The sequence below is a fragment of the Epinephelus lanceolatus genome, chromosome 20 (genome assembly GCF_041903045.1).
Source record: "Epinephelus lanceolatus isolate andai-2023 chromosome 20, ASM4190304v1, whole genome shotgun sequence".
NCBI lineage: Eukaryota > Metazoa > Chordata > Actinopteri > Perciformes > Serranidae > Epinephelus > Epinephelus lanceolatus.
In genome coordinates, this window is record NC_135753.1 from 15,746,399 (window position 1) to 15,772,372 (window position 25,974).

At 42.8% G+C, this 25,974-nt stretch overlaps 1 protein-coding gene across 1 annotated transcript in view; it reads right to left on the reverse strand.

Moving 5' to 3' along the window:
* gli3 (GLI family zinc finger 3) overlaps positions 1 to 17,356 on the reverse strand; it is a 123,347-nt gene extending 105,991 nt beyond the window's left edge. The window contains exon 1 of the mRNA XM_033638942.2: positions 16,951 to 17,356. The gene's annotated coding sequence lies outside the window, so the exon portion shown is untranslated. The remainder of the gene's footprint in view (positions 1 to 16,950) is intronic.
* Between the last annotated feature and the right edge of the window lie 8,618 nt (positions 17,357 to 25,974).

Here is a 25,974-nt window from a genome sequence, read left to right on the forward strand (position 1 = left end):
ACTCATTCACTTTCATCGGCAGAAAGTGAAACAAGAGCAACGATAAAAGAAAACTTTCTCTCTTTGAAACTGTCATTACATCATTCTAATGACTGAACTTGAGCAAAAGCAGCGAAGCGGCGAAAAGAGCAGGGAGAGATCCCACTTTACAGCTGTTCCTAAATAGCTCCCAACATGCTTTGTGTGTGCAGTGAGCATACATGTCTGTGTGTGTCTTCTTGTAGCCCCCCAGGTGAGTCAGAGCAGAGCTTAAAAAGAGCTGAGAGTGCAGCAAATATGAGGGTCAGGATTGGGGTTTGTAGGGGAGGCGAGGAGAAAGCAGGGCATTCCTCTGGTTCGGGCAAATATTCACAAGTCCGAGCCACTGAAGCGTGTCTGACCGGCCTTTTGTGTTCCACTAGGCAGGCCACAGTTCCAAAGCAGCAATTAAAAGCAGGACCTTTTCACCCATAATCCCTCTGACCTGGACGCCCACACTCAATCCTGCAGATGTTCCCGTCTCTGCTTTCGTGTTGCTCATTTTCGCCCCTGTCCAACCCTCCGAAAATACTCAGAAACTCACCAGCACCAAAACTCTTCCGCCTGTGTTTACATCAGGACAGTGGGGAAAGAATGTTTGTTAATGTGAAAAAGTTTTTCTGTGTTTATCTTTAAAGGTCCAGGATGTAGGATTTATTGGCAGAAATGGTATATGGTATATAATGGTCCTTGTCTACAGAGATCATCGTGTTGCACCGCCATGTTTCTGCAGTAGCTCAGAAAGGACAAACCAAACACTGGCTCTAGATAGGGCTATTCATGTTTTTGCATCGTAATCATAATCATCAGGTCTGTTTGTTTTGCAGAGGAAGAGACCTCTGCAGATAATTCAGCTCCTGGTTAAAACCTCCTGAAAAATGAATGCTGAAGAAATCCTAACCAGGAGAAGTTTCAGCTAGTTGCAAACTGAAATCCTCAACTGTATACACCACTAATCTCCCTAAATCTTACACACTGTTCCATTAATGTCGGCTTAGGGCCAAAAAATGTTTCGAGCGACTTAACTGTTGCAGAAAAATTTGCAATGTCAGAATAAAGTCATTAGTTTTACTGCACTTGGTGTTCGCTGCAGTGATCTCGATCATCTGGTGTAGGGTGGCCATAAAATTTAATCTGAGTTTCTTTTTTGCGTACATTCTTAATATTATCCTGAGTTTTAAGTCTTGGCTCATGCAAATAGTAAAGAATAAGTGTGCTCTCTCAAGTACCAAACAAGAAGCGGCAAAGTGGGTAGACATGGAGGGGGACTCTGGAGAGCACAAGTACGTAAACGGGTCTCGGTTCTCTTGTACTGTGGAAAAGGAGGAGAATCTGGTGGAGTTGTGGAGTGAACAAGAGTCTGTGTTTAATTCGGCATGTATCTGATCGACCAACTAGCACTTATTTTAGTTGAGACTTAATTTTTGAAACAGTTTGCCTCTCATTCCCACAGTCTCCTCCCTCTAAATTAGCAAAGCTAAACAACAGAGTCTGGGTTTGGGAAGTTTTTGCGGACACATAAGGAATTGTCAATATGTCATATTTCTTAAAGGGAGTTTGGTATAATATTTAGTACCAGGAGCAAGATGGGAAATAATCTCTAAAGGAATGTAGCTGTGGTCTTGCAAATAGTGATCCTGCAAGATCCCCAGTCTTTGCAAAATCTTTAAGTCAGTGACTAAAAAAAGTAACAGATGTCAGAGGGTGTCAGACTTAAATCTTTTAAAAGTCTTTTCAAAGTCTTCTAATGTATGGTGGGCATAAACTGAAAAATCTGAGGGCAGAGATAGTTTGAACAACATTTTCATTTCACACTTTGAACCTTCACTGAAGAAACACTACCCACAAGCGAGATGCAGAAATCAGATTTTTAAATACATTTACATTAGACAGCAGAGAAATAACTACCTGCATCAGTGTTGTGTCACAGAGGCCTGGCACAAAAGAAGGAATTACAAGTAGGCATTGGTTGCTGTTGTTACCCAAAATAAATGTTAATTTCATATTAATGTCTTTCCCATGAAATGTCTGTCCTACACCCAATTAGAGAAGAGAGAAAGAGGGTGTATCTTTATTTGTGCTCAACTGTAATCCTTCCACACAGAAAGGGAGGCGATTAAACAGGTTTAAAATACCACAATTCAGACTGTTCCCCCAGAAAAAAAAAGAGAAAAAACATTCTTATTTTATAAGCACATTAAGCAAATCAATTTAACATAAATTATACGCCTTGGTGACAAAGGCACCGAGTTGAAAGTCATCTGCAAATTGTACACATCAAAGTGAAACACTAAAATAAACTTTTGCCTTTGATAGAAAAAAATTCAGTTTTTTTCTTCATGCGAGCTTAAACGGCTGCTAACGCTATCAAAAATCACTGCCTTTTGTTATTTAAAGGCTCCATCTTTACAAGCTTAATTCTATGAAACTGCTTAAGGTGTACCTCCTATTCCACTGCACTCTGTCATTAGGGAGGATTTGCAAATGCATGGCGCACACACAGGCACACACACATACACACACACAGAAACGGTGGAACATTTTTATATAAACTCTTGAAGTGTCTTCTTAGATTTGGCAACCCCCCCCTCACAGACGGGGTACTGTATTTGTGTTCATTTCATTAGGGCGACTGTTCAGTGTCGAGGGCCCCCTGAGGGGGGAGACTGGCAGCGCCACAGCATTCATCATCATTACATCAGCGACCACCGAGATCTGCTATCTTAGGCTTATCAACACAGCACAAACGCAGCACAGCGCGGCGAGTTAGAGGGGAGGGGAGAGATGGGAGATGGAGACGATTGAGGGAGATTGTGAGCAAAAGTGGGATAAGAGGGGGAGAAAATGAATGGAGGAAGGGAGGAGCATGAGACTGTGTGTGTGTGTGTGTGTGTGTGTTCATGTATCTGTGCATGCATGTGTGTGCGCCTCGCTGTGCCCCTGCATGCCTGCACATGCTTTCCTGTGTGTACAATGTGTGTTTTTGCACATTTCGCAGCTATGCCAACAACATTAAGGGCTCCTGCACAGCTGGAATAACTAAAACACTGAGGGGCAAAGAGGGAGGAGTTGCCGGAGCCCTTCAGCGAGATTAGCTGAATCTAGCAATAAAACAGAATGCGCTGGCTCAGGCTGCATGTGTTTGCATTGGATAAGGTCAGTGAGGGGATGAGGCGCCTTAAGGAGACAGTGGAAGTGCTTGCTGGTGGTTAGAGGACCTGTCATGGGTTCAAAATCCCCACTGAGGAGGTGTTCCGAAACTCAATGGCTCTCAGAGGAAACCACATACTTAGGTTTCCATGCTGTGCACTTATGGCTTGCCCTTGGCCCTGGAAGGCAAAGGGGAAGAGGGGGGGATTGGGGATTTGGTGTTTGTGGCTCCCATTCACCAGTGAAACTTAACATTGTGCCCAGATGGCACTAAGTCTGGCCTACAGCTGATGGGGACCAGCCCCTCAAGTAAGGGCCATTTAGCAGGAATTAGTCACACCCCGCCACACACACTCATATCAAATCACAGATATGCACATGCAAACTGGTTTAGTGCGAGGCCCTCTCACCCTTTTGTATGCTGTGACATGGTTGAGCTGTTCAGATCGTCAGTCATTTGCATGTTTCTGTATCATCCTACAATGATATATGAGTCCTGCTTTTTACAGCTGCGTTGTAAAACTTCAAGTTGATGCATTTATCGAGATGATTTATTGGTTCATGCTTTGAATCAGTAAATCATCTCATAAATACTGCATGGGAAAACGAATGTATGTTTTATGCTTTTTCTGCAGTAATATTTTACAAAATACCTACCTGTCTTTAATTTAGCTTCACACCTGAGGTAACACATCATAATAACATTCCCTATGCCAAGGATGTAGGTGTCATTTTAAAATTAGGGTGGGGGCACACACAAATTTGGGCATCAAACACTTAATTTCCTGCATTTTGGTGAAGTTTTATGCCCCATTTTGTGCCCTTTCTGCATCAATTTATGGTGTAAATGTCTTGTCAAAATAAAAGCCCCCTACTACTTTCATGTTTCTACTGGGGGAGGGACAAAAACATCTACACCTATGATCTCAGCAAACAACGTGGGCTACTTTCACAAGTGCACTGCACAACATTTGAATAGCAAAGGCCTGTGCAAATGAGGAGTGCTTGTATTTTTTGTCAAGGGCAAACAGTGCAACACAACCCATCAGTTGCTTTCAGCAGAGCTAATAAGATTATCCTCGCGTGCGTCTTGGTCCCTCAGACCTGTCCACTTGAGATGCTTTGGAGGGCTGGTGAGGGACCCTGTGTGTTGCACAGCAGAATGAGCCGAGCGCATCTTACATTCCTGGGTAACAAACCCACACGATGTAATCGTAATGCTTACACGATGCTTCTTTTGCACTCGCTACCCAGTAGATAAGGGGAAAATAAAGCACGTGCCACAATGGAAATCTTGAGCGTTTTCCCAGCAGCCCCTCGTGCTTATTAGATTGTTTATTTATTTTGACTTGCATTTGTTCGTGAGCCACTTGTGTCAGGGCAAGTGGGGCTGTGAGGCGTGAGACAATGGATAATGCAGGCAGCTTTGTTGCACTGGTGGCCCAGTTATGTGGTATTGGTTTCCCCTGCTCTCCTCTTCATTCATTTTCTTCCCCTGCTGGTCTTTGTTTGATCAGACACTTTTCCTGATTTGTGAGAAGGAAAAGATGCTTGTTCAGCCGTTTACAGGAGGCCGACGCAAACAATGCAGCCTATTACTTCAGCAAAATATCATGACGGTCCTGGGGAAGAAAAGACAAACATTTTTCTCTATGCACAAGTTTTTTGCCTTGAACTTGCAGAGATTAAAAGTTAGTATGATTACAAATACTTTCCCCCACTTTATAACTTTGCTTGTATCCACAAAGCCAATTGAAATTCAGTTTACTATTGAATCTGTTGTTGCAACAGCCACCACTTGCTCTACAACTAAGGTTTCCATTCGAGTGGCCCCTGCACATGGCACCCGCTGTAAAGCAAAAGGGAGTGAGGTCTGTATCCTGTCAGTGGGCCTCTCATCTCCAGTGAAAACAGCCTTGTGTTTGTGGAGGCATTCTTCATACAAGGCTTTAGAAAGCACTCCGCACGATGCCACAACCAGAGCGCGACAACAACATCCTTCACTGTGCTTTCGCAGTGAAAGAGTACATGTTAACGCTGCGCGCTGCCTTGTTTGAGAGCACAGTTCCTATGTAATGCGTGTGTGTGTGAACGTGGCACAGGGAGGAAGAGGGACTGTTTCGACTGTGTTTGAGAGCGTGTGAGCCTTGCCGCTGTGTATAGGAGTTGGATGCACCAGGTGCTCTATACGCCTCTCTGTATGCAAGTGCGATCACTGTGCACAGAACATAAATAACAGAGGGGACCCCAGGGAGGGGATGAGTGGAGGAAGAGAAATTCCTGTACTGATGAAAACCTCACACACATCTCTCCCTGCCGCCTCCTCCTCATCGCACGTGCACTCAGGGAAAGATCAAGCAGACGGATGGTCCTGTGTGAGTGGAGTGGAGGCAGATAGGGCTTTGACAGAAGGCCTTCACACTTAGACTTAGACAGAGGAGTGAAACAAAGAGTTATTTGAGGTGACTGAACTACTGAGAGCAATCCAGGGCTGTGCAGCCACAGGTTACAGAGTCATTGCACTGCACACTTGGACTTCAAGTTCCCCTTCTTTTCTGTTTCACTTACTTCATGCTCACTCCCTCTCCTTCTTTCCTCCTTTCTATCTCCCTTTCCTTCATTCCTTTGTGTCATTGGGATAAGTGTTGGAGCGGAGTGAGTCAGTGCTGCCATGTGATTAATGACGGGCCCTGGCGTCTCCGGGGCCGAACACTAACAACAGCCAGGGGGCAGCGCGATAATGCACAATAATAAAGCCAGCAGACAAACAGCCAGGCAACGCGAGGCCTATTAGCTAGCCCCATCAGGACGGCTAAGTGAGAAATTAGCCCTTCCCAAGCTCCGCCACAATTCATCAAGTGCTGCCCCTGAATCCCCCCCTCAAGAAGTCATAATGTTTACTTAAAGACTGGCCTCGATGCCCCAGCGGCGAGCTTTATTGGCTCTTATTAATTCCCGCTCTGGCCCTCGCGGCCATGCCATTTAAACTGAATTAAAGGGGTGAAAATTGGATGAGATGAAGTTGTCTTGGTGTTTGGCTCTCGCATGATAAAGCCGGACCTAAACAGAGGGAGACTTGGAGAGGGAAAAAAAAATAACAGGGGAGGGCAAACAAATCGGCATGTAAAGGAATGCTGAATGAAGCTGTCCTGAAATGTGCCGCAGTCAGTCAGAGGAATGCAGGGAGAGAGCGGGAGGGGGGGAAAGGAAGAGAAAAGGGAGAAATGGCATCGCTTTAATGCTAGACTTCCTGTGTGGATGGGAACAGATCCAAGAGGGTAACACTGGGTCACACATTCCACAGATGCAGAAGTGATTCTGTTGTATCTTTGCATTGTGCTTATCTTTCATCGCACGGGCTGAAAAAATACCATAAAATAAGGTCACTCTATCAGCACTCCAACCTTATTTCAACATGTCAGTGATGGACAGGGAGCGAGAGGGGAGGGAGTACACTCAACACAAAGTACGTGCCCTTAATGAGGTGGCTCTGCTGGTCTTCACATAACAGAACAATGAATCACACTTATAAAAAGCAATGATGAAATGGGCCAATTTTATCAGCTTTGTCAAATTACCCATCATTTTGAGCTTTTATATTATCTAGTGCTGAAACACTTAGTTGATAAGTTGAATCAATTTGTCATTTATCAAAAAAAAAGCAAAACATTTGCTGGTTCCAGCTCTTAAAGGAAAATGACTCACTGGTCTCTGTTTTACTAAACATCTTTGGGTTTTGGTTATTTCTAATAATGGATGGATTACTGATCGGGCCTAGTAGGGAAAGGCCCGGGGGCCCAAAATGTCAGGGGCCCACCTGGTCTTCATCTGCAAAAGGTTTCTCAAATTAACACGTACCAACCAGAAGGAGACTCAACATGGCCACAAGGAGATGCAAAGCAACTGCAAAGAGTTACAAAATAACTACAGAAATGGTAAAACAACCAAAAAGACACAAAATGACCTCAAAGAGACTTAAAACAACCAAAAAGAGGCACAAAATGACCTCAAAGAGAAACAGAATGACCCCAAAGAGACACAAAATTACCTCAAAAAGACACACACTCACTAAAAAGACACAAAATGACCCCAAAGAGACACAAAATAACCAAAAAAAAGACACAAATGACCTCAGGGAGACACAAAACCACTAAAAAAGACACAAAATGACCATGAAGGTGACACAAAATGACCTCAAAGAGACATAAAACAACCAAAGAGACACAAAATGACCTCAGACACAAGCAAAACCTCTAAAAAGATACACAATGACCCTGAGGAGACACAAAATGACCTCAAAGAGATACAAAACAACCAAAAAGAGACACAAAATGATCCCAAAGAGACTTAAAATGCCCAAAAAGACACAAACTGACCTCAGAGACACACAAAATGACCCAAAGAGACACAAAAGGATGAAAAAAAGATACAAAATTTCCCCAAAAAGACACACAATTCTCTTAAAGAGACACAAAACGACCAAAAAAAAAAGACACAAAATGACCTCAGAGAGATACAAAATTACACCTAAACGAAACGCAAAACAACAAAAAAATGACATAAAATGCCCTGAAAAAGACACAAAACAACCACAAAGGAACAAAACAACAACAACAAAAAAAGAGGCAAAACCACCACAAAGTCTGTGTGTCTTGTAGGAGTAGGAGAGGTGATGGGGCCTTTTGCATATCTGTGCCCAGGGACCCATTGTTTCATAATCCGCCCATGCTTCCAATGGGCACTTTTCACTAGTTTCTGACCCTTCATACACTAAATAATTTATTCATTTATAGAAGCAGATTAACTGATAATGTTAATATTCCCAACAGTTTCATTCTGTCTTTTTGCAGTTGCTATTTTATAACCTTTTTATCTCTTCCTGATGTATTCATTTGTAACCACAACACCATGACTGGTTCCCTGGCCCACGTGCAGGTCTGTAAGTAAGTCTCATCCATGTGAACTATAGGTCTGCTTTGCAGGATTGGCGGCAGGCAAGAGTGTGTTCTACAGAGTAGTATGGAGTATACGGCAGCGGAGGTGTGAGATCAAAGACAGCTGAGGCTCAGAGGGAGTCCCGGAGACTTCTAGCTCCCTGACGGCTCTCCCAACGGCAGCGTCGGGAGACAACTCTCTCCCTTCACTTTCATATCAGCCACAGAGCCCCCCCATCCTTTTGTGCCGGCTCGTAGGCTCCACACACACACACACACACACGCACACACACATGCACAGGGAGTCTCAGAGGATTTGGCAGTGCTGCAAAACCTGTACCCCACCTACAGCAACACTCCTCCACACAGCTACACACACACATGCTGTTGCTCATCAGAAACCCATGCATCAGAAACACGCAGCTGAATATTTTGGATTTTGAAAGGCTGAGTTCGGAGGAAACTCTCTTGCTCTCCCAGTTAAAGAGACTCACGCAACTCAAATACCGACACCATGCAACACTGCAATGAGCTGCCATAAACCTCCCAGCGCTGCCAAGTGCTCAACAAAAAACTTCCCATAAACTCCAAAGAGCTCAGTCACAAAATGGCCCCCTGAAAATCCCCGGCATAAAGAGCGAGGAACAAGACTGTCATTAGACAGGCAGCCCCCTCAGGCCCGCCGACTTGATCGCAAGGAAGCCAAACATCTGGGTGCATTTATTCGTTTCAGCTGTTTGCAACCCCACCTCGAATAAATCTGGGAGCTGTAACACCATTGCTTAGGACAGCTCCTAAACAAACATGCTCAACGCTCGCCGCCTCACTCACTCACTCACTCCACACGCCCCAGCATCCCAAGCAGAGCCGAGGCCGGCTAACGCAGGCAAATAAATTCGTGGAGGAGGAGGCCTTAATTGGAGCATTTGACGGGTGCCTGGGGTTAATTGGGAAGCATGGAGAGCAGCTGGCTCCACGGTGGAAGTTGAGACAGGGATAATAAGTTCACCCTCTGCAGGAGAGACAGTTAGTGATGAATCAGATCAGAGGAACAGTGTACAGTGTAATCATCCTCACATCTCCCCTCCTCCACCCTGCTCTCCTGACAAGCAGAGACAACCTGGCTCCCAGCTACGCAATCTGGCACCTATCACACACGACTGGCGGATCACCCGGCGACGCTTCACACACACACGTTCATTCAGCTAATCACTCACACACACAATAATTCTTACCTCTAGGACACGGAACCTAGTTTATCAGTTCGCCGGTCGATGTATGTAAATCTCTCCAACAATGTGTGTACTAATGGCTTATTACCCCGCGTTAGCTGGTTTGCATTGATCTCTACGCCAGAGGGAGACGGGGAAACTAGAGCAGTTCGCTGCTCATATGTACCGAGCAGGACTATAATCACATCCCAGCTTGTTTCAATAAAAGCAACATTAGCATAAACCATCTCAAACACACTAAAACCTTCACCCCCGCTCGGTCCGTGCAAGAAAAAACTTTCCTGGATTACAGGGTAATCAGGGCCATATGGGATGGGTCGGCATAACTTTGAGTGTCTCTCTGAAGTAGACTGTCTCCGCAGATTACGACTCTCTAAATGAGAAAACTAGTTTTTTTCCAGAGGAGCAAATCTTTAGCCAGCGTATATAGAGAGAGGAAAGATTCTCTCGGGAAACTAGTAGCTGCAAAGGGTTTTGCTATAACACCAAACTGAGTTCCTTGTGCTGGGAGGGTGGCTGAGGGAGCATCTGGGGGCTGAAGGAAGCCCAGGTAGAGTCATAGGCAGTAATGGGAGGAGACAGGGACTTAGAGCGCCACACAAAAGCCAGGCTTTATAAATAATTCCAAAAGCTAACAGGATCCCTTGTATGTGTGAATCTGTGAAATACATTCACACATGAATGCGCACACACCCGCAGACACACACACACACACACACACACACACACACCCCGCCACCAGGGGGAATAGGTTATTCACACCACTGCTCCACTGGGGCTGTTGTGAGCTCGACCTGCCTGGATTGGTAAATTTGGGTGAATATCTTTCTTGCATAGATGATGCATGAAAAAAAAAGGAAAGCAAAAAGGTCCATTTTAGCAACACACACACTCACTCACTCATAATGCAGGGCAGCAAAGCACACCGGAGACCTGTCTTGTAAATCTCTTTGTGAAAGCAGCTTTGGGGGGTAGACAGGGGCTTACATACTGAGCCCTGAGGTAGAGCTACAGACTCCACTCCCTCTAACCCCCCCATGGTCTTTCTCCCTCTCCCACACACATACTCTGCGCTCCTCTCTCTTCCTTACTTTTCCGTCTACCCCACATTTCCTGCCCTCCTCTCACCTTATCCATCGCTCCCTCCCTCCCTCCCTCTATTCCTCCCCTCTCCCCTCTCTCCTCCCCTCTGTCCCAGCCCGGCCTACAGAGCGCCGGTCCTTTAGCCCTGCAGGCTCCCGTGGCGTTGCGGTGACTAATGTCCTGCCTTTGCTCAGACAATGAGTTTGAGACTGAGCCGGGGAAAGTGTTGAGGAGGGAAAAAGACTCCAGCACCTTTTGACAAATGGAACCCTTCGCACTCCCGTGCCCACTGAGGGAGGCTTTACAATGTCGTGCTCCACGCTCCATGTCCTCCGAGGGACGGCTGCAACCCGCAAAGCCGCATCTGGGGGAATATAATGAATTCTTTGGGAAGTCTAACCTGGCTTTCTTCATGAATAAGATATATTTCCAAAGCATGTCGACCCCTCTTAATAAAAACACCAGTCTGGCAGGAATAGCCAAAGCCGTTTTAGGGCCCCATGTACACGTTAATATTTCTGTTTCTCTATAAATTTTCTCGGGCCCACTTTTTTCCAGGCCTGTCACTGCAAGGCCGGCCCTACATTTTCCCTGGAAGCTGGAGGAGCCATGATGACAAACTGTCATTAAAAGCGGCTGGAGTCCCTCTCTTTCAAGGAACTCAAACTCTTGGACACTCCCCTCCTCTTCCCCACGCACCCTACCCCCCATGCAACCCTGAAAGGAACTGGGCTTTGTCTGAGGAGCAAAGGAGAGAGGAATCCCCCCCTCTTCAACCCTGCCTCCCCTCCCCGAACCCTGTTCCTCACTCCCTGTGGAGTATTGTTAAAACACAGCCCCCTCTCTTTCCGCGGCCTGGGCTCTTAAAACAGCGTGCTTTGCATGAGAAAAAACGATTAGTCTTCAAATGCTGCGCTGTCAAAGGAGGGCTCTTTCAGGTTGGGGCAGAAATTTGCTCAGATAGTAGAGTTCCTCTTTTGTTTTTCTAAGATGAGGCATTATTAGAGCCAGGGTCTGTTAGCATTCATTGCTGAGAAGAACACACTAGAGGGGTTTATACGGGATGCCCGCCCACCACCCCCTCTTTTTCCAACTTGCCCCAAGTCCGCAGCAGACGGAAATGAAGGAGTAGAGTGGGGGAAGAGGTACTCATCTAAACATGTTTGGAGAGGAGAGAGAATGTCTGGGCATGTGCTTCTTTCAGGTATTAACCTTGGGATTTACATTTGACATTCAAACAATAGTCCCCTCCTTGACCTCCACTCCAGGATGCAGCAATACTCAGGGATAACTCTCACTGAAAGACAACCACAAGCAGCATGGGACTGCAAACACATGGGGTTCACATTGTGAGCATTATTGCATGACAATGCATAACTTAATTACTGGTGTAAAAGCAGGAGTTTTGTTTAGAAAATGCACAGCCAACAACATTGCTTTCTCTTGCCTATTTCAAATAATTCAAAAAAGAAGAGTGTGAGCACTTGGAGTAGACAGAGCCTGACTCATGGTTTCACACATCAAGAGGCAGGGGTAAGTGACAGATCATTGTTCACAGCAAGCGGCCAGTTCATCTGTCCCCGATCACCACCCCGGACGAGAAAGCACAGACCCCCTCACGGATGCCACAACCGGCTCCCATCAAAGCTGACACAATGCCACATCTGCAATAACAGCCCCGGCCCCAGCAAACTCTTTAGGCGCTCAACTTTTACACACAGCCTGCAAGCAAATGGGCCTCAAACCAAAGCACTTCACCTCTTGCTGCAATACTTCACACCGCAGACTTAAAGACGTTTTTACGGCAGCTACAGCAAACAGAGGAGGGGACGAGCAGCGCCCACATGCAGGCGTGACCCTGTCCTGTTTCTCCTCAAGCGTGTGAGAAAAGAAAACGCAGCCGCGGGCTGGCACACTCTGCATTCTCGCACACACACCGGTGTATTTGCAATAAAATTTACCATGACCTACAACGGGGCTTATGTAAAGCTGTCAAACACAACTTAATCGATCGTAAATTCAAATCACTTGATTTAAATTTACAGTTTTTTACTTTTTTTCTTTTCTTTTTTTATTGCCGTCTTTGGTGCCTCGCTCTGGGAGAGCAGTTGACCAGACTAATTGTCAGGTCCAGTTGGAGTTTCCAACAGGCCAGAGCCATGGAAAACAAACCAGCCCTCTCTCAGCCACTGCTAAGGCAACTTGAGCCCTACTTTTTTTCCTCCCATTTCTTATTTCTTCAGACAGATGAAAAAAAGTTGCTTCCACAAGAGAGGGAAGGAAAAAAGAGACAAAATAAAAACTGAACATGCATGTTTGGGTATGAGTGACAGAAGAAGAAACAGAGGCAGAGAAGTGTAAATGAGCATGTACACGCATGCAGTCTGAGTGTGGTTTTGTATGAATGCAAAAGCCCCAAGTGTATTAAGATTCCAGAATGTGTGTAATATACATATCTAAAATTACAGTGGGATATCTCGAGTCTCACGCCCTCTTCATCGCCACTTTCCCCACATCGCCTTATCCAAAGACATCACCCGGCTTGAAAGGTGCCTTTAGCAGGCTCCTTGAAGCGAGGAGCGAGGGTCCCGCTCTGGGACAATGATGGTTGAGGTGGAGGGGAGCCGGGGGAGCAGGAACACATAGCATATTAAATCTGCTGGCGGAGCTGGGTCGTCCACGCGGAGAGCCAGAGAGCCAGATCTGAGGCATGCCCTGAAGGGATGGCTGGGCCTGGGGATTAGGAGGCCAAGGAGAAGCCCTCACGTGCCCGAAGACCCCTTCTTGTCTCTGCTCGCACGCAAATGCATCCAGACGTTTTGACGCTTCTCAGGTTTGCCATCTCAGCCCAACTTTTCATAGCACTCCTCCGCGCCTTGCAAAACCACACCAGCGAACACACACACACACACACACACACACACACACACACACACACACATTTCCACCCGCTCTCATGCACAGCCTTTTTTTCCCTCAATCACTACCTCTGCCTGACTTGTCCTCTTTCTTTCCCCACTGTGTCTGTTTCATTTGATGTCAACATATCAAAGTACCAAATCATCAAAGTGAGAGATTTCTTTTGGGGGCCATCTACTCAACTACGCCAGTTATATGCAAGGGAAGCAACCAAATTACACAGGGAATTACTCCAAACTTTCACTGGTCAGGTGGTTCCTGTGCATTTTAAAACTTATAATAACCCTCATTATTTACACCTCTGTGTGGCTCCTGTAACCTCCCAAGACACAGGATAAAATGGAACAAACAGCTGCAGAAAAAAAACAAGTGAGATAACACTAAAAATAAACGACAGTCTTCATTATCTTAAGGAAAATCAACTTCCTCGTGTTACCCTCATTTTAACAAAACATTTGCCACCTCTTTGAGAGCTTCAGGTCACAGCATTAGCACAACAACACACCTCATTAGGGCCTCTTGCAAACAAGCCTGATAGCAGGTATTCTTCCTGCGGGGTGTAAAAGGCCTGAGGACACAACCTGCCTTTAGCTGTGAATGCAAGACCCCTTAAAAAGAAGAGAGGGCCATACCTCAAAAGCTAATAGCATGTCATCCCCCTGCATTAACATGACAGGAACTTATTCTGCCAGGTCGCCAGGTCACGGGTGTACCGGGCCCGTGTCGCTGTGCATAATTTTACTTAAAGGAGTGCTTAAAGTTGATAAAAAAAAGCATGCTGCTGCTATCTGACGGAGTGACTCCTTCAGAGGGGAACGATACCCGGCTGCTCTCCACGCGTGGAGCTGGAGGAGCAAAGAGCGGCTGTGATGCATCTCTGCTGGCTACAGTAAGCGAGTGGCTCTGAGCTGTGCATCTCATTCCAGCAGATTAGCATCTTAAACACTGCTGCATTCATCACCGCTGCTGCATCATAATGAGACAAAGTGCTTTTTTTTTTTTTTGGGAAAGGTGCACCTGTTTGACATCAGTATCCCCCTCTGTAGCGTCCTTTAGGTAAAAAGTATTAGTACTAAAACTGTTAGGTATTTTTATTTAATATTCATACATATTTTTTATTGGATTTTGCATTTTTTCATAATATGAAGCTTTAATATGTAACATTATTAAAATATTACTGACACTCACATGTCTAAAAACAATAATTAAACATAATTATGTTTAAAGTTAAAATAAGAATATTAAAACCAAGAATGTCAGAGATTTCTCTGTCATCACTCACTCACTGAAATTTAATTTAATCACATGCAATTTAAATGTCATGGAAATGTATCATATTTATATTTTCTATAAATAAAATCAGACGCCATCCTAATTTTGCCCTCAAGTAGAAATGATATAGGGGTGATCAAATGGTATTTCTAAGTATATTTATTTCAAAATGATTAACAAGCCACAAAAAGCAAAACATGTAGGGGAACAAATATGCAGCCCTGTTTGTAAAATCTCATTAAAGATAATGACATTATTCTCATGATGTCATTTTAAAATATAAAATATTAAGCTTTAAATCTGAGTGAGGCCTGACCCATCTGTTCATTCTTTTCCACGCTAACTGACATGACAGTGATTCATTTCCTACCTACAGGCCCTGTGAAATGTTATTTTGTTATTACAAATAAAATAGGGGAAATATTAAATGACACTTTATGGGACAGTCCCTTTTTTTATTTTATTAGACAAATGTAACCAGGACCTGCAGAACCTCTCGCTCGGAGCCAAATCCACAGTCAGAGATGAGTGATGGAGCAGCCTCATAAAAACAGCTAAAAGGAGATTTTTATCTGTGTGAACTTGTGCTGTTAAACATCTTATTTGGTGTGTTCGCTCACTGCTCCGTCTCAAGGCAGCCAGACCTGCGTTAATAATTTGCCAAGTGTCAAAGAAATAAAAAAAGAAAGAAAAAAGAAAAAGGAGGATTTGAGCTGCACCGCATGGTTGAGCACCTCGGACCCTCGTCGTCTGTATGAAACCCGAGAGCAGACAAGCAGATAAAATGTGGAACAGCTGGCGAGGACAGGAGGGAAAGTTTCAAACAAATATCCGCACATGTGGAGGCTCGGGGGCTCTCAAACGTTTTCATGTCCTGGACCCCCAAAAATGAACACACAGACTTCTGTTATAGAGATTTTTTTTTTTTACACAACTCCATGTAAGATGTGAGTTTGTTTTTTTTAGTGCTGATTTTGTTTTTCAATGAAAGGCTGGCTATGAAAAGAACAAACCTGTGATTGTATTAGCTCTTTCTGACTATTTTTAATTACAATAAATCCAGTGAGTTCTAATAAACTAAATTACAATGACTTTACAACCTTTCTAATTTTGCTTGGGGCCCCCATAAAACTCACATGGACCCCCGCAGGGCCACAGAGCCCACTGTAATGGGCTTAAATTTCTCTGAGCACATGCCTTCAAACACGCCATCCTTACACATTTTTCTCCTCTTAAAAAGGTCAAGCACAAATAATTTTAAAAGCATCTCATGCAAATTAAAGATTGAAATTAAAAAACATCCTGCTTCTAAATGTTTAGACTCTGTCATGTTTCAGATGCTGACACTTGTTAAATAAAAAAATGCAGTGGAAACACAGAGATTTCACCTCACTGGCATAAAGCAGTTTTCACTTGTTTAAAAATATAAGCTCAATGCAAATGCTCAAATCTGAGACTGAATGGAGATTTTTTTTTTTTTTTTTTTTTTTGCAGTACAAATATGACTTTGTATCAGTAAACTTTTACGTTTTGAAATAAATATTATAAAGCAGTGATGTAGAAATGTTTACAATGGTTATAGAATTAAATCTGTCTAATGTCAAAGGTCAAGGCAGAGGGTCAGTCCCAGGCTTGGCTGGATTTATAAAGTAAAATAGTGTGTGAGCATATGCATGTAACTGTTTCAGTAAGTCTGCACAACTCTAACAGGATAAACCGAATCAATAACAGACACTGAAATATGATCACACATGCACATAAATATGCATGCCCCCCCTCCCTCCCCTCCTCCTCCTCCCCCCACGCGCGTTTCTTTAGGCAAAAGTCCAATAAAGTTTCTGCACAAGTTCATAAAGTTTCAGCTTAAACTCCCAACAGAATTACACGTGTTCTCTCCTCTCTCATGACACGCCAAAAAAAAAAAAAAAAAAAAATCCAAAAAGCAAGTTTTCCATTGACTTTACGCAACTTCACACTAGTTTAAAAATGCACATCTGTCTGTGGGATACTTGTTAAGTGTGCCATCCGGGGTTTCTAACAACCAACACTTATTTCACAGAGCATAAATCACACACACCCAGGCCAAGTGTAACACAGGCTCTGCTGCGTTTTCGGGCTCTTTTTGGGAAGATCCAACATCGAAGCTTTTCATCGTTGTTTTAAAAAAAAAAAGAAGCTGGCGTTTCGCACCAGTGTTTCCTCTCTTAATCCACTTCATGTCTGCATCTTAACTTGTATGAAATTTTGAAATGTGAAACCTCAGAGTCTGAGGCTGCGTCTCCAAACTTCCAAAGTGGACAAATAAGCGCAACAATGTGTGGAAATTTTAACAGATTACTTACTTCTTTCTGGGTGATTTCCCCCTCTTGTTCTTGACTTTATTTTATCTTCACAGAAACAAAAAGAAAAGATGTGTCTTCTTTCTTCGGCGTCTTCTCTTCCTAAGTTGCAGATGTGCCTCTGGAGTTGCCTGGGACTTTTTTTTTTTACGCTTCAACTCCAACTCCAAAGCGGCGCTGCCAGAGTTTTTCCTCTTGCCCGTCTTTCTCCTCCTTCTCACAGTTTGCTGTGTCCAACCACCGCCGGACCAACACCATCAGCCTGCCGATAATATCTGCCGATAGCAGACCGCAGATGTGCGTAAAAACAACATAAGCGTCTGAGAAGCGCATGGAGAGTTGTTATTACATTTAGTGCGCTTTTTCGAGGAGAAGAGAGAAGGCGAAGTGTGGGACTCCAGCTGCTCCTTCCCTCGCTTGACTCCTCCCTTCGGATTGCTCCCTCCTTTACTCACTGCCTCCCTCCTTTTTTTAGTTTCTGTACCCCTCTCTTTCTTCCTCCCTTTTTTTCTTTAAACTAACATTTTTTAACTTTAATCCCAGTTTGTCCCAATATCCCAATTTATGGAGCATTAACCAACATTAAACTCAATTTACCCACTTTGCTATTTTTCACATATCACACAAGTCTCCAACTGATCCAAGTTAGGACATTTAAAAAATATAAATTTTCACAGAGAAAACAGTAACATTGTGATCATCTTTGACATCATTCTCCTGTTTATTTTCTCATTGTCTGTTCATGTAACTTAGTTATGAGTGTTTGAATGAACCTAGGTTGGTAATGGATGACATTAAAGACTGTTTTGGGGCTTTATAAAGGACATTATGTTTTCTTTCACCAGTCCTGTGCAACATAAACATGAGCTGCCAGTCACTTTTCACAAAAGTTTAAACAGCAGCAATGAATATGTTGCTCTGTGAACATTTACATACAGCTCTATAATTAAACTTCTATGTGACATTACATTCAGCAAAATGTCAGCCTGCATACGTCTAAAAACATTTATATTAAATGGAATACATGCAAGGGCGCAGGTTTTGTTCCAACATTGAGGGGGCCACATATGAAATTGGGGTTTGGGGAATTTTGCATTTTGGTGAATCAAAATGTCCCAGTTTGTGCTGTTTCTGCATCAGTATTGTTTAAATATCTTGAATTTTGTCAAAATAAAAGTCCTCTTTTGCACATGGTCTAAATATTGAGGGGGGCATGGCCCCTGCGTGCCCCCCAAAATCTACACCTATGAATAATTTTGAGTTACATTGCTAAAATATTAATCCAGCATCACATGAGGATGAGCAAGCAAATATTTGTTTTGCAATTTTGACAGGATTTCTTATAAGTAATTAAATTGAACAGAAAGGTTTGAATGAAGGTTTGCTCAGGCCTTTTTCTCAATTACCCACCTTTAAAAACCCTAATCTGCATGATTGGAGCTCACATATTGGAAACTGTTGATTTATGAGAGCTAAAACAGTCCCCTGGGCTCAGCCGTCAGAGTGATACGTAATGCTGCGGTAAAGCAGAGGGAAGCCTTCCTGTAGGGTTAGGTTATAATCAATATACATAATCAATATACAGGGAAATTATGTGGTAAGAGAGGTCTTTAGGGTGCTGTTTCAATCAATGAAGAGGTGGGAGTTTGGAGAAGAAAATCACCGGTTAATCGTTTAACCAGGATTTGAATGTGTGTGTGTGGCCGAGAGGTCAAGTCCGTCACAACGTAGTTAGTGTGTTTACCCTGATTGTAACACACATCCAGTTAGCTGCTGCTGCAAATAGAGAAGTCTGTGACTTAAAGGAATTTCCTGTTTTTAAAAGAAGATGTTTTTTAAGTCAGTTTCTGATGCTTATTATGCAAATAAAGTCGGCATTGACTAATTACTGCCTTAATCAATCAGAGCCTGAGATCTTCTGTCACAGCTGTCCGCATCTTTGTCATCAATAAACCTCCAAATGTTTGATTCTGATTTTGTCAGGATATGAAGATGGATTTTGGTTGTAAAATTTGGACGACTCTGATGACTCTTTGCGGAGCTATTTCAACTCATGTGTCACATTAATAAATCTAAAGATACAAATGCATTTTTCCTTATGATCCATAAAATGTCAAAATAAAAGCACAAGTGTTTAAATGTGATGATTTTAAATTAAAATCTGGGCATAATTAATACGGTTATGAGCTTAAAAAAGCAAGTACAGAAATGCTACACATGCACAGTGATAGAATACGAGCTGTGATATAAATCAGTGTCAATACGATGAAAATGCATGTGTCCGTGACGACAGGAAGTCGGGCCGAGAGAGGAGACAGTCAAAGATGCTCTGTAAGACACGACTAATTCTCCTGTCAGTTTGTCAGACGGTGCTCATCTGGCCCGGACTACACAGAGATAAAGTCCTTGTTATGAATCTCTCAAAGAGAATCCAAGGAACGTGGAGGTGGGGGTGAGGTGGGGGAGAACATGAGGGTAAAGGAGGAGGGAGGGGGTGCACATGGGCATCAGTAGGGTTAGCGGCTCCCGAAAGTATTTCATCAAAGAGGGCCAGGATCCTGGGGATTGAGATTCTGCCTGGAGGCAAGTAACCAATGGTCTCCCAAGAACATATTCCAAAGTAAGGCTCGCAGAGCCAAAGCACACATCAAAAGCACCTCTGTAGCCAAAGTGATTCTGGAGGAGAAAAAAAGGGGGTTCGGGTCCCTTCTTGGCCCCCTTTAAGCCCCAGATCTCACCCCAATTAAGAAGGAACTACTGTTTGTTCCAGACCCTGAGATCTACAGACAGGGAGGTGTACTCACTAAGGTAGACACTCAGGCATGCTCACAAACACACAGGCACACACAGCCAAGAATGCACACATTCATCCATGCACACACACACACTCACATATTGTCACTTTTCGTCACAGCACAATCTAAAAAAAAAAGCTGTGCACTGAAGATCAACATCTGTGTTCTTGTGCTTATTTCTTAAAAAAAAGAAAAAAAAAAGAAAATGACCAACTGACAGAGCGTGTTTCCAGTTTCAGCCATGATCTCACTGAAATAATATGTAGTGTTCAGTGTGTCCACGTATGTTACACGAGTAACAGTAAATCAATACTTGGCAGATTGTTGTGTAGGCATTTGGATTTTTGCCTTTAATTCTTCGCCGCTGGACAGATGTCACTGTGAAATGGATACGGCAGAATAAGCATATTATATCCACACAGATGTGACTGCTGGAAATGCACTGGCTGCATGAACAGAGGAATGACAGAGACTCCTGTGTCTTTCACAGCAGAAAGGCAGTATTTTAAGGTAAAGGGATATTTAAAATGTCTTTAGTTGAGGTCTTTGCAAGTAACAGTCTTGCATTTGAAATTCTACTGTAGTATAGAAGGAAAGTAATAAGTATTAGCAGGAAAATGCAAAAAAAAAGTATCGAAAGAAATAGTTCTCATTATGTAGAATGCCACTGTGACTGTTACATTTATCACATATACATATTGTTAGACTGCTATTATGTGTGGAAGGTGGAAATGTTTTTGACTTTCCCATATACTGTTGGGCATTTAATTTCATACAAATGCACAGGCATAGATTTCCAGGGGGGGCGACAGGGGACTCGTCCACTTCAGTATCTAGAACATGTGCATTTAAAGACATACAAGTAGCAGAGGACTTTAATTATGACTAAATCAAACACATTTACACCATAAATTGATGCAGAAAAGGCAAAAATCGGTGCAGAAAACTTCACCATGCAGTGAATTGTAATGCAGGAAATTAAGTGTTTGATGCTCAAAATTTTCTGGCAACACTCTGTTTCATATGTGCTCCCATCAATGTTGAAATGCAGTTGTACAAATGTGTTATATAAGATGATCATAAGAGGGTTGTATATGTAAAATCCTGACCTGCAAAGTAACCAGTAATTACAGCTGTCAAGTGTGTTAGTGTGTAAATTTATACAAAGTATCGAGTAACATAAAATTGGAGAACTAAGAACGAGTAGCTTAAAATTATACTTAAGTACACTACTTAAATAAATATACTTAGTTTCTGCCCCTGGCAACACATAATCTTGTTTTAAGTTTCCACGTTTAAATATAAACGGCATATATGTATTACGATCCACCTCTAACTCCCCATGATTCCTGTCTGACTTATACTTTTTAATATGAAAAACATAAAACACTTAGAAAGTAATCTTAAAGACTCTGTGCCTGATAGAATATATCTTGAAACATGGGAAAATAAAAATCAAATGTGTGTGCATGGCTTGATTAGGCAGATTTTTTTTTTTACATTCCCTCGCAATATGTTTTGCACTCTCTCACAATAAATTTTGCGTTCCCTTGCAATAGTTTATCTGCAATAGATAAAGTGAAAAAAAAAGGCAGATATAAAAACTTTAGAAATTAACATTACAGGTTGTAAAGAACTTGTGGTCACCAACTCCTTTTGGCTCTAATCATAGCATATGTGTGTTGTCACTGGAAAGATACCATTAAACATCTAATTTAAGAAAATAGAAATTAAAGTGTTTTTGCAGTGCTGCTACATAAGTGATTGATTGCTTTTCACGCCAGCAGTGTCAGTAAGTAAGCTGCATTAGTACATATGTTAGTTAGAGGTCCAGTGTGTAGGTTTTAGTGGCATCTAGCAGGGAGGTTGCCGACTGCAGCCAACTGACACTTCTCCCGTGTGCCAAGCATGTAGGACGACTGACAGTGCTGCCCATGGCATAGGCAATACGGGTGAATTTCCACTAGTTGCTAGGCTTAGTTGTTTTGTCAATGAACCTTGTGAGTTGTAATGGAGCCGAATTTTGTTACGTTACCTTTGTTAAATGTTGCTGTTGTCCCTGGTTTCATATGAGTAGAGGAAAGTCCGCTAGCCCCTAAGCTAATGTATACAATGTAAAATTCCATAGGCTCATGCTAATAACGTTAGCATGTTGTATTTGTGGGGAAAATGTGTTCAGATAAAGACAAGTGCTTTGTCTGTGAATGCTGCGAGTTATAGTGAAGCTGATTTGTGCACTTGTGTTTGAAAATGTCTCTATTAAGCCATGTTTAATGTGTGTTTTGGATGTTTTGAATCAACTAAACTTTACAACACTTCACAGAAACCCCACTGCTTCCTAGTGTTCTGGAGGTGTAACTGCAGAGTGACACCCACACATCACTGCACAAGTATAAATGCTCACAACGGCGTAGGCCACATGCGTAGGCTACAGTTGCTCTGCATAGAGCTGATGCACAAGTATAAATCCTGCTTTATCCAATGACACGTGAACACCTAAACACGCTGTATCATTATCATTGTCATCAAAACAACAAAAGCTCAGTGGTGCCCACTCAACTACCACTACACTGCTGAGAGGAGTGTGTGTGGAGAGAAAGAACATGAAAAAAAACAGCAAATGTGTGCTCAAGCTCTATTCAATTAAATGAGTTTCGGGCAAAGGTGAAACGTTACATAATGTGTTCAGTGTAAGCACTATAAAATAGATTTTAGGGAGGAAATTGTGATGAATCATATATAGTAAAAAGGTTTTTTGCTTATTTTTTTAAAGATGTTTTTCACGTGAAAGAAGGTTATGACAAAGGGGTCCATGTCATTGGTCCAACAGCCCATTGGTCCGGCATCCCATTAGTCCGACGGTCCGCGGTGCTGAACGGCTCCCGGCGGGTGTATTTCTGCCTTGATGGTGCGCCGTGACCGGCTCTGGGTCAGTTGGGAAAGGCTTGAGGCGAAGCAGGCTCACAGCTTATGTGTTTGCCACTTTCTTTTTCATTTTAACCCACACCATGATCTTTTCCTGACCCTAACCAAGTGGTTTTTGTGCCTAAACCTAACCAGACCTTAACCACAGGGCATCATGATGATTTCTGAACAACGGGACTTCAGAATAATGGGATGTCGGACCAATGGGCAGTTCCCTGATAAAGTTGTTACATGAATGTGTATTATTGAATTTGTGCTCATTCTAAGGTAGTGTAATGAAGGACTCAATGACTTTAAAAAAAAGAGTTAGTTAGTTAGTTAAGCTAACATTATAGCATTAACTCGCTAACTATGTTCATATTGACCTCGACTTAACATTCTTTGTGCAACTGCAAATGCTAAACAAAGTTAGAAGTTGCGTCTTTATCTGTAATTTTCGACCCACGTGTTTTGCAAACTGCAGTTCTTTTTTGCTGACCACGGTGTAGTTTTTGTACAAAAACAAAAGTATTGTATTATTTTGTCCAACTGGCGCTCAGTTCTTCAGAGTTCTCTCCTGCAACTTGATTGGATGCTGTCAGACTGGTTCAGACAAAGTGGATCTGGAGAATTAAGTACTTAATTACTTTTTAATCTATCTCAAGGAGCTCAAGTCTAAGTGAAGTCATGCGTCAGTGGTGTTAAAGTCCAAGTGGAGTTGTAAGTCTTTTTTGATTTAGTCAAATCTGGTCTACAGTCATCAAATTTGTGACTCAAGTCTGTTTGGAGTCACATACAAGTGACTCAAGCCCACACCTCTGGTCTCTACACCCATTACGATTTACTTAAAGCAGACTTGTCCAAAGTACGGCCTGTAGGCTAATTGTGGCCCGTGGCTTGTCTTTTAGAATATACTATATTCAGCCTGCCACACAATACTGGATAATCAAGAAAGGTAATTTTGTATTTTTCTTTATCTACCTCACGTTTTTAGGACTATTATACAGTTTGTAAAAATAAACAGACAGTAAACATGCAAACAAATGGTTACCTAACAGCAGATGTTTCCTGCTGGGTAGCAGACATGGCTACAGCAAAGGAAGCATAAAGATGACAGTGAGGGCTGTGCTTTCAGGAGCAGTGTAAAGTTGAATACTTTTTCACAAGCTAAATCAACTGACTTTGTCTAATGTGATTTATTTTTTTAAATAACCCATATGATGCGAGAAGCAGCTGGCCTGCAGGTAAATTCACGTTATCTAATCTGGCCCCCATTCGAAAAAGTTTGGACACCCATGACTTTAAGTGTTTGCTTGCTCTTAATCCTCTAACTACAAGTGCAAGTGTGCCAACCCAACAAATGACTACAGCCACCTGACACTGGGCCTGTTTGCCAGGGACCAGAGATTTGGGACCAAACATACTACAAAGGAGAGCTTCAGTGACCTGTAGTCCACTGTCAGGAGTGTATTAGAGCGTCATCCATCCTTAAGCTGTGTACAAAGAGTTCAAAAAGTCTCCCTCTACATCTCTACCTTTTCTGTTCATGTTGGTTTTTCCTCCTCTCTTTCCTTTTTCTCACATGTACTGTACCTGTACACACTTGTACATTCAGGACAGTCAACACAGCACTCCCCTCTTCTCTTTTCACCATCCCCCCCCCCCCCTCTGCCGGAGGTATCGGGTGGCTTGAGTTGGCCCATTAGCGTGAATGACTGATAAGACTCTCAGCCCCCAATAATCAGAAAAGGATATTTGCAGTTATTTTGAATCCGTCAGAAATAATAAACGCCAAACTATATTCACTTGGGCTATTTAAGCAATTTCCCCATGATAACATCCCGTGGGGATTTCATGTGGATTCCAAATGACGACATAATAAAACCACGACGCCTGCACCCCCTTATCAGGCTGGATTAAAAGGGAATAATGAAACAGAGAGGGTTTGGAGCCTTGTGTGGCATGAATATGATTATCTAATGGACTCCAATGGAAAGGCATGTTAATTCCACTTTAACGCCAGACCTTTCCCAGACTATCTCCTGCCCCTGGCTCCTCCTAGGACCCCTCCTTCCTCCCCCCCTCGACCCGCTTCTCTGCCTCTTTCTCCTCTTCCTTTAAGTTTAAATAATCGTTCTGCTTTTTTTTTTTCTCCACAGAAGTCATTATGCCCGCCGTCTATCTCTGTGTATGAACGTGAGCATGGGAGAGTGATAAACCCCCCTCTCGTCTTTCACCCTCTTATTCTGGTCTGATTGGAGTGTGTTGGCCTCTTAACTTTCAGACAAAAGCACTCTGGGCAATTATCAATATTCAGATTTTTTTTCTTGTGGGGAGATCATTGTTGCTTGAAGAATGTGGGTCACTCATACAAACTCAAATCAAAGTTTCTGAGCAGCCAGTTGAAAATCATATTACATGGTCTGATACTGGGCGTAACAAGGCCTTAATATTTGAATGCTAGGCCAAAAAAGCATCACTGGAGAGCCACTTTAAACATTAAATTTCCCAGTGCTTATTTATTTGTGAGAGTTATTTCAAGATGATACATTTTAATTTGAAAGTTGACTGTCCATGTAAAACTAAGCATCAAATTAAAGTCTTAAAGTCTGTAATTTCTTTGATTTTTACATTCTCCAAGCTAAATTAAAGGTCCAGTGTGTGCTGTGGCACCTACTGGCGAGGATTGCAATGTTACAACCAGCTCAACCTGCTCCCTGTGAGAATTCCTTCAGTGTTCATTGTTAAGGAGGTTTTTACCAGGAGCTGAATTATTCAGGTCTCTTCCTTTCCAAGACAAACTGATCAAGGATCTCATTATAAACATTGCTTACTCGCAAAACAAGGCCTGAAAGAGGCGTTCCCTACTTCCTACAGAAAAACTGTGATCTAAAAAAACAGACTTGGTGGGAGAAACTTTGACCCATGCTTGCAAACATCTTGGAGACGGGAAATTGGCAAAGCAGATGGTGAAGTGGAAGCTGTCCAATATTTTTTGGGGGCACGCCATTTTTGGCTTTTGTCCCTAAGTACATTTTTAGTATGGATCCTACGCACTGTTTTATAAATGAGACCCCAGGCGATAAAACATACTTAATAAAGCAGTTTCAAATTACAGATCAGTATTTCTCCTACCGTTTTCTGAACATCACAGATGACGTTCTTGCCAAGCACCTGCAAATGCTCACCTATTTTCTCTGATAATTTAATGTGTGCTCACCTTATTTCTGATCCAGATGTTTTTGCCAGGAGCTGAATTATCTCAGATGTCTCCTCCTCTCCAAACCAAATGGGCCTGGTGGTTTAAACCAGTAAAAAATGACAAATT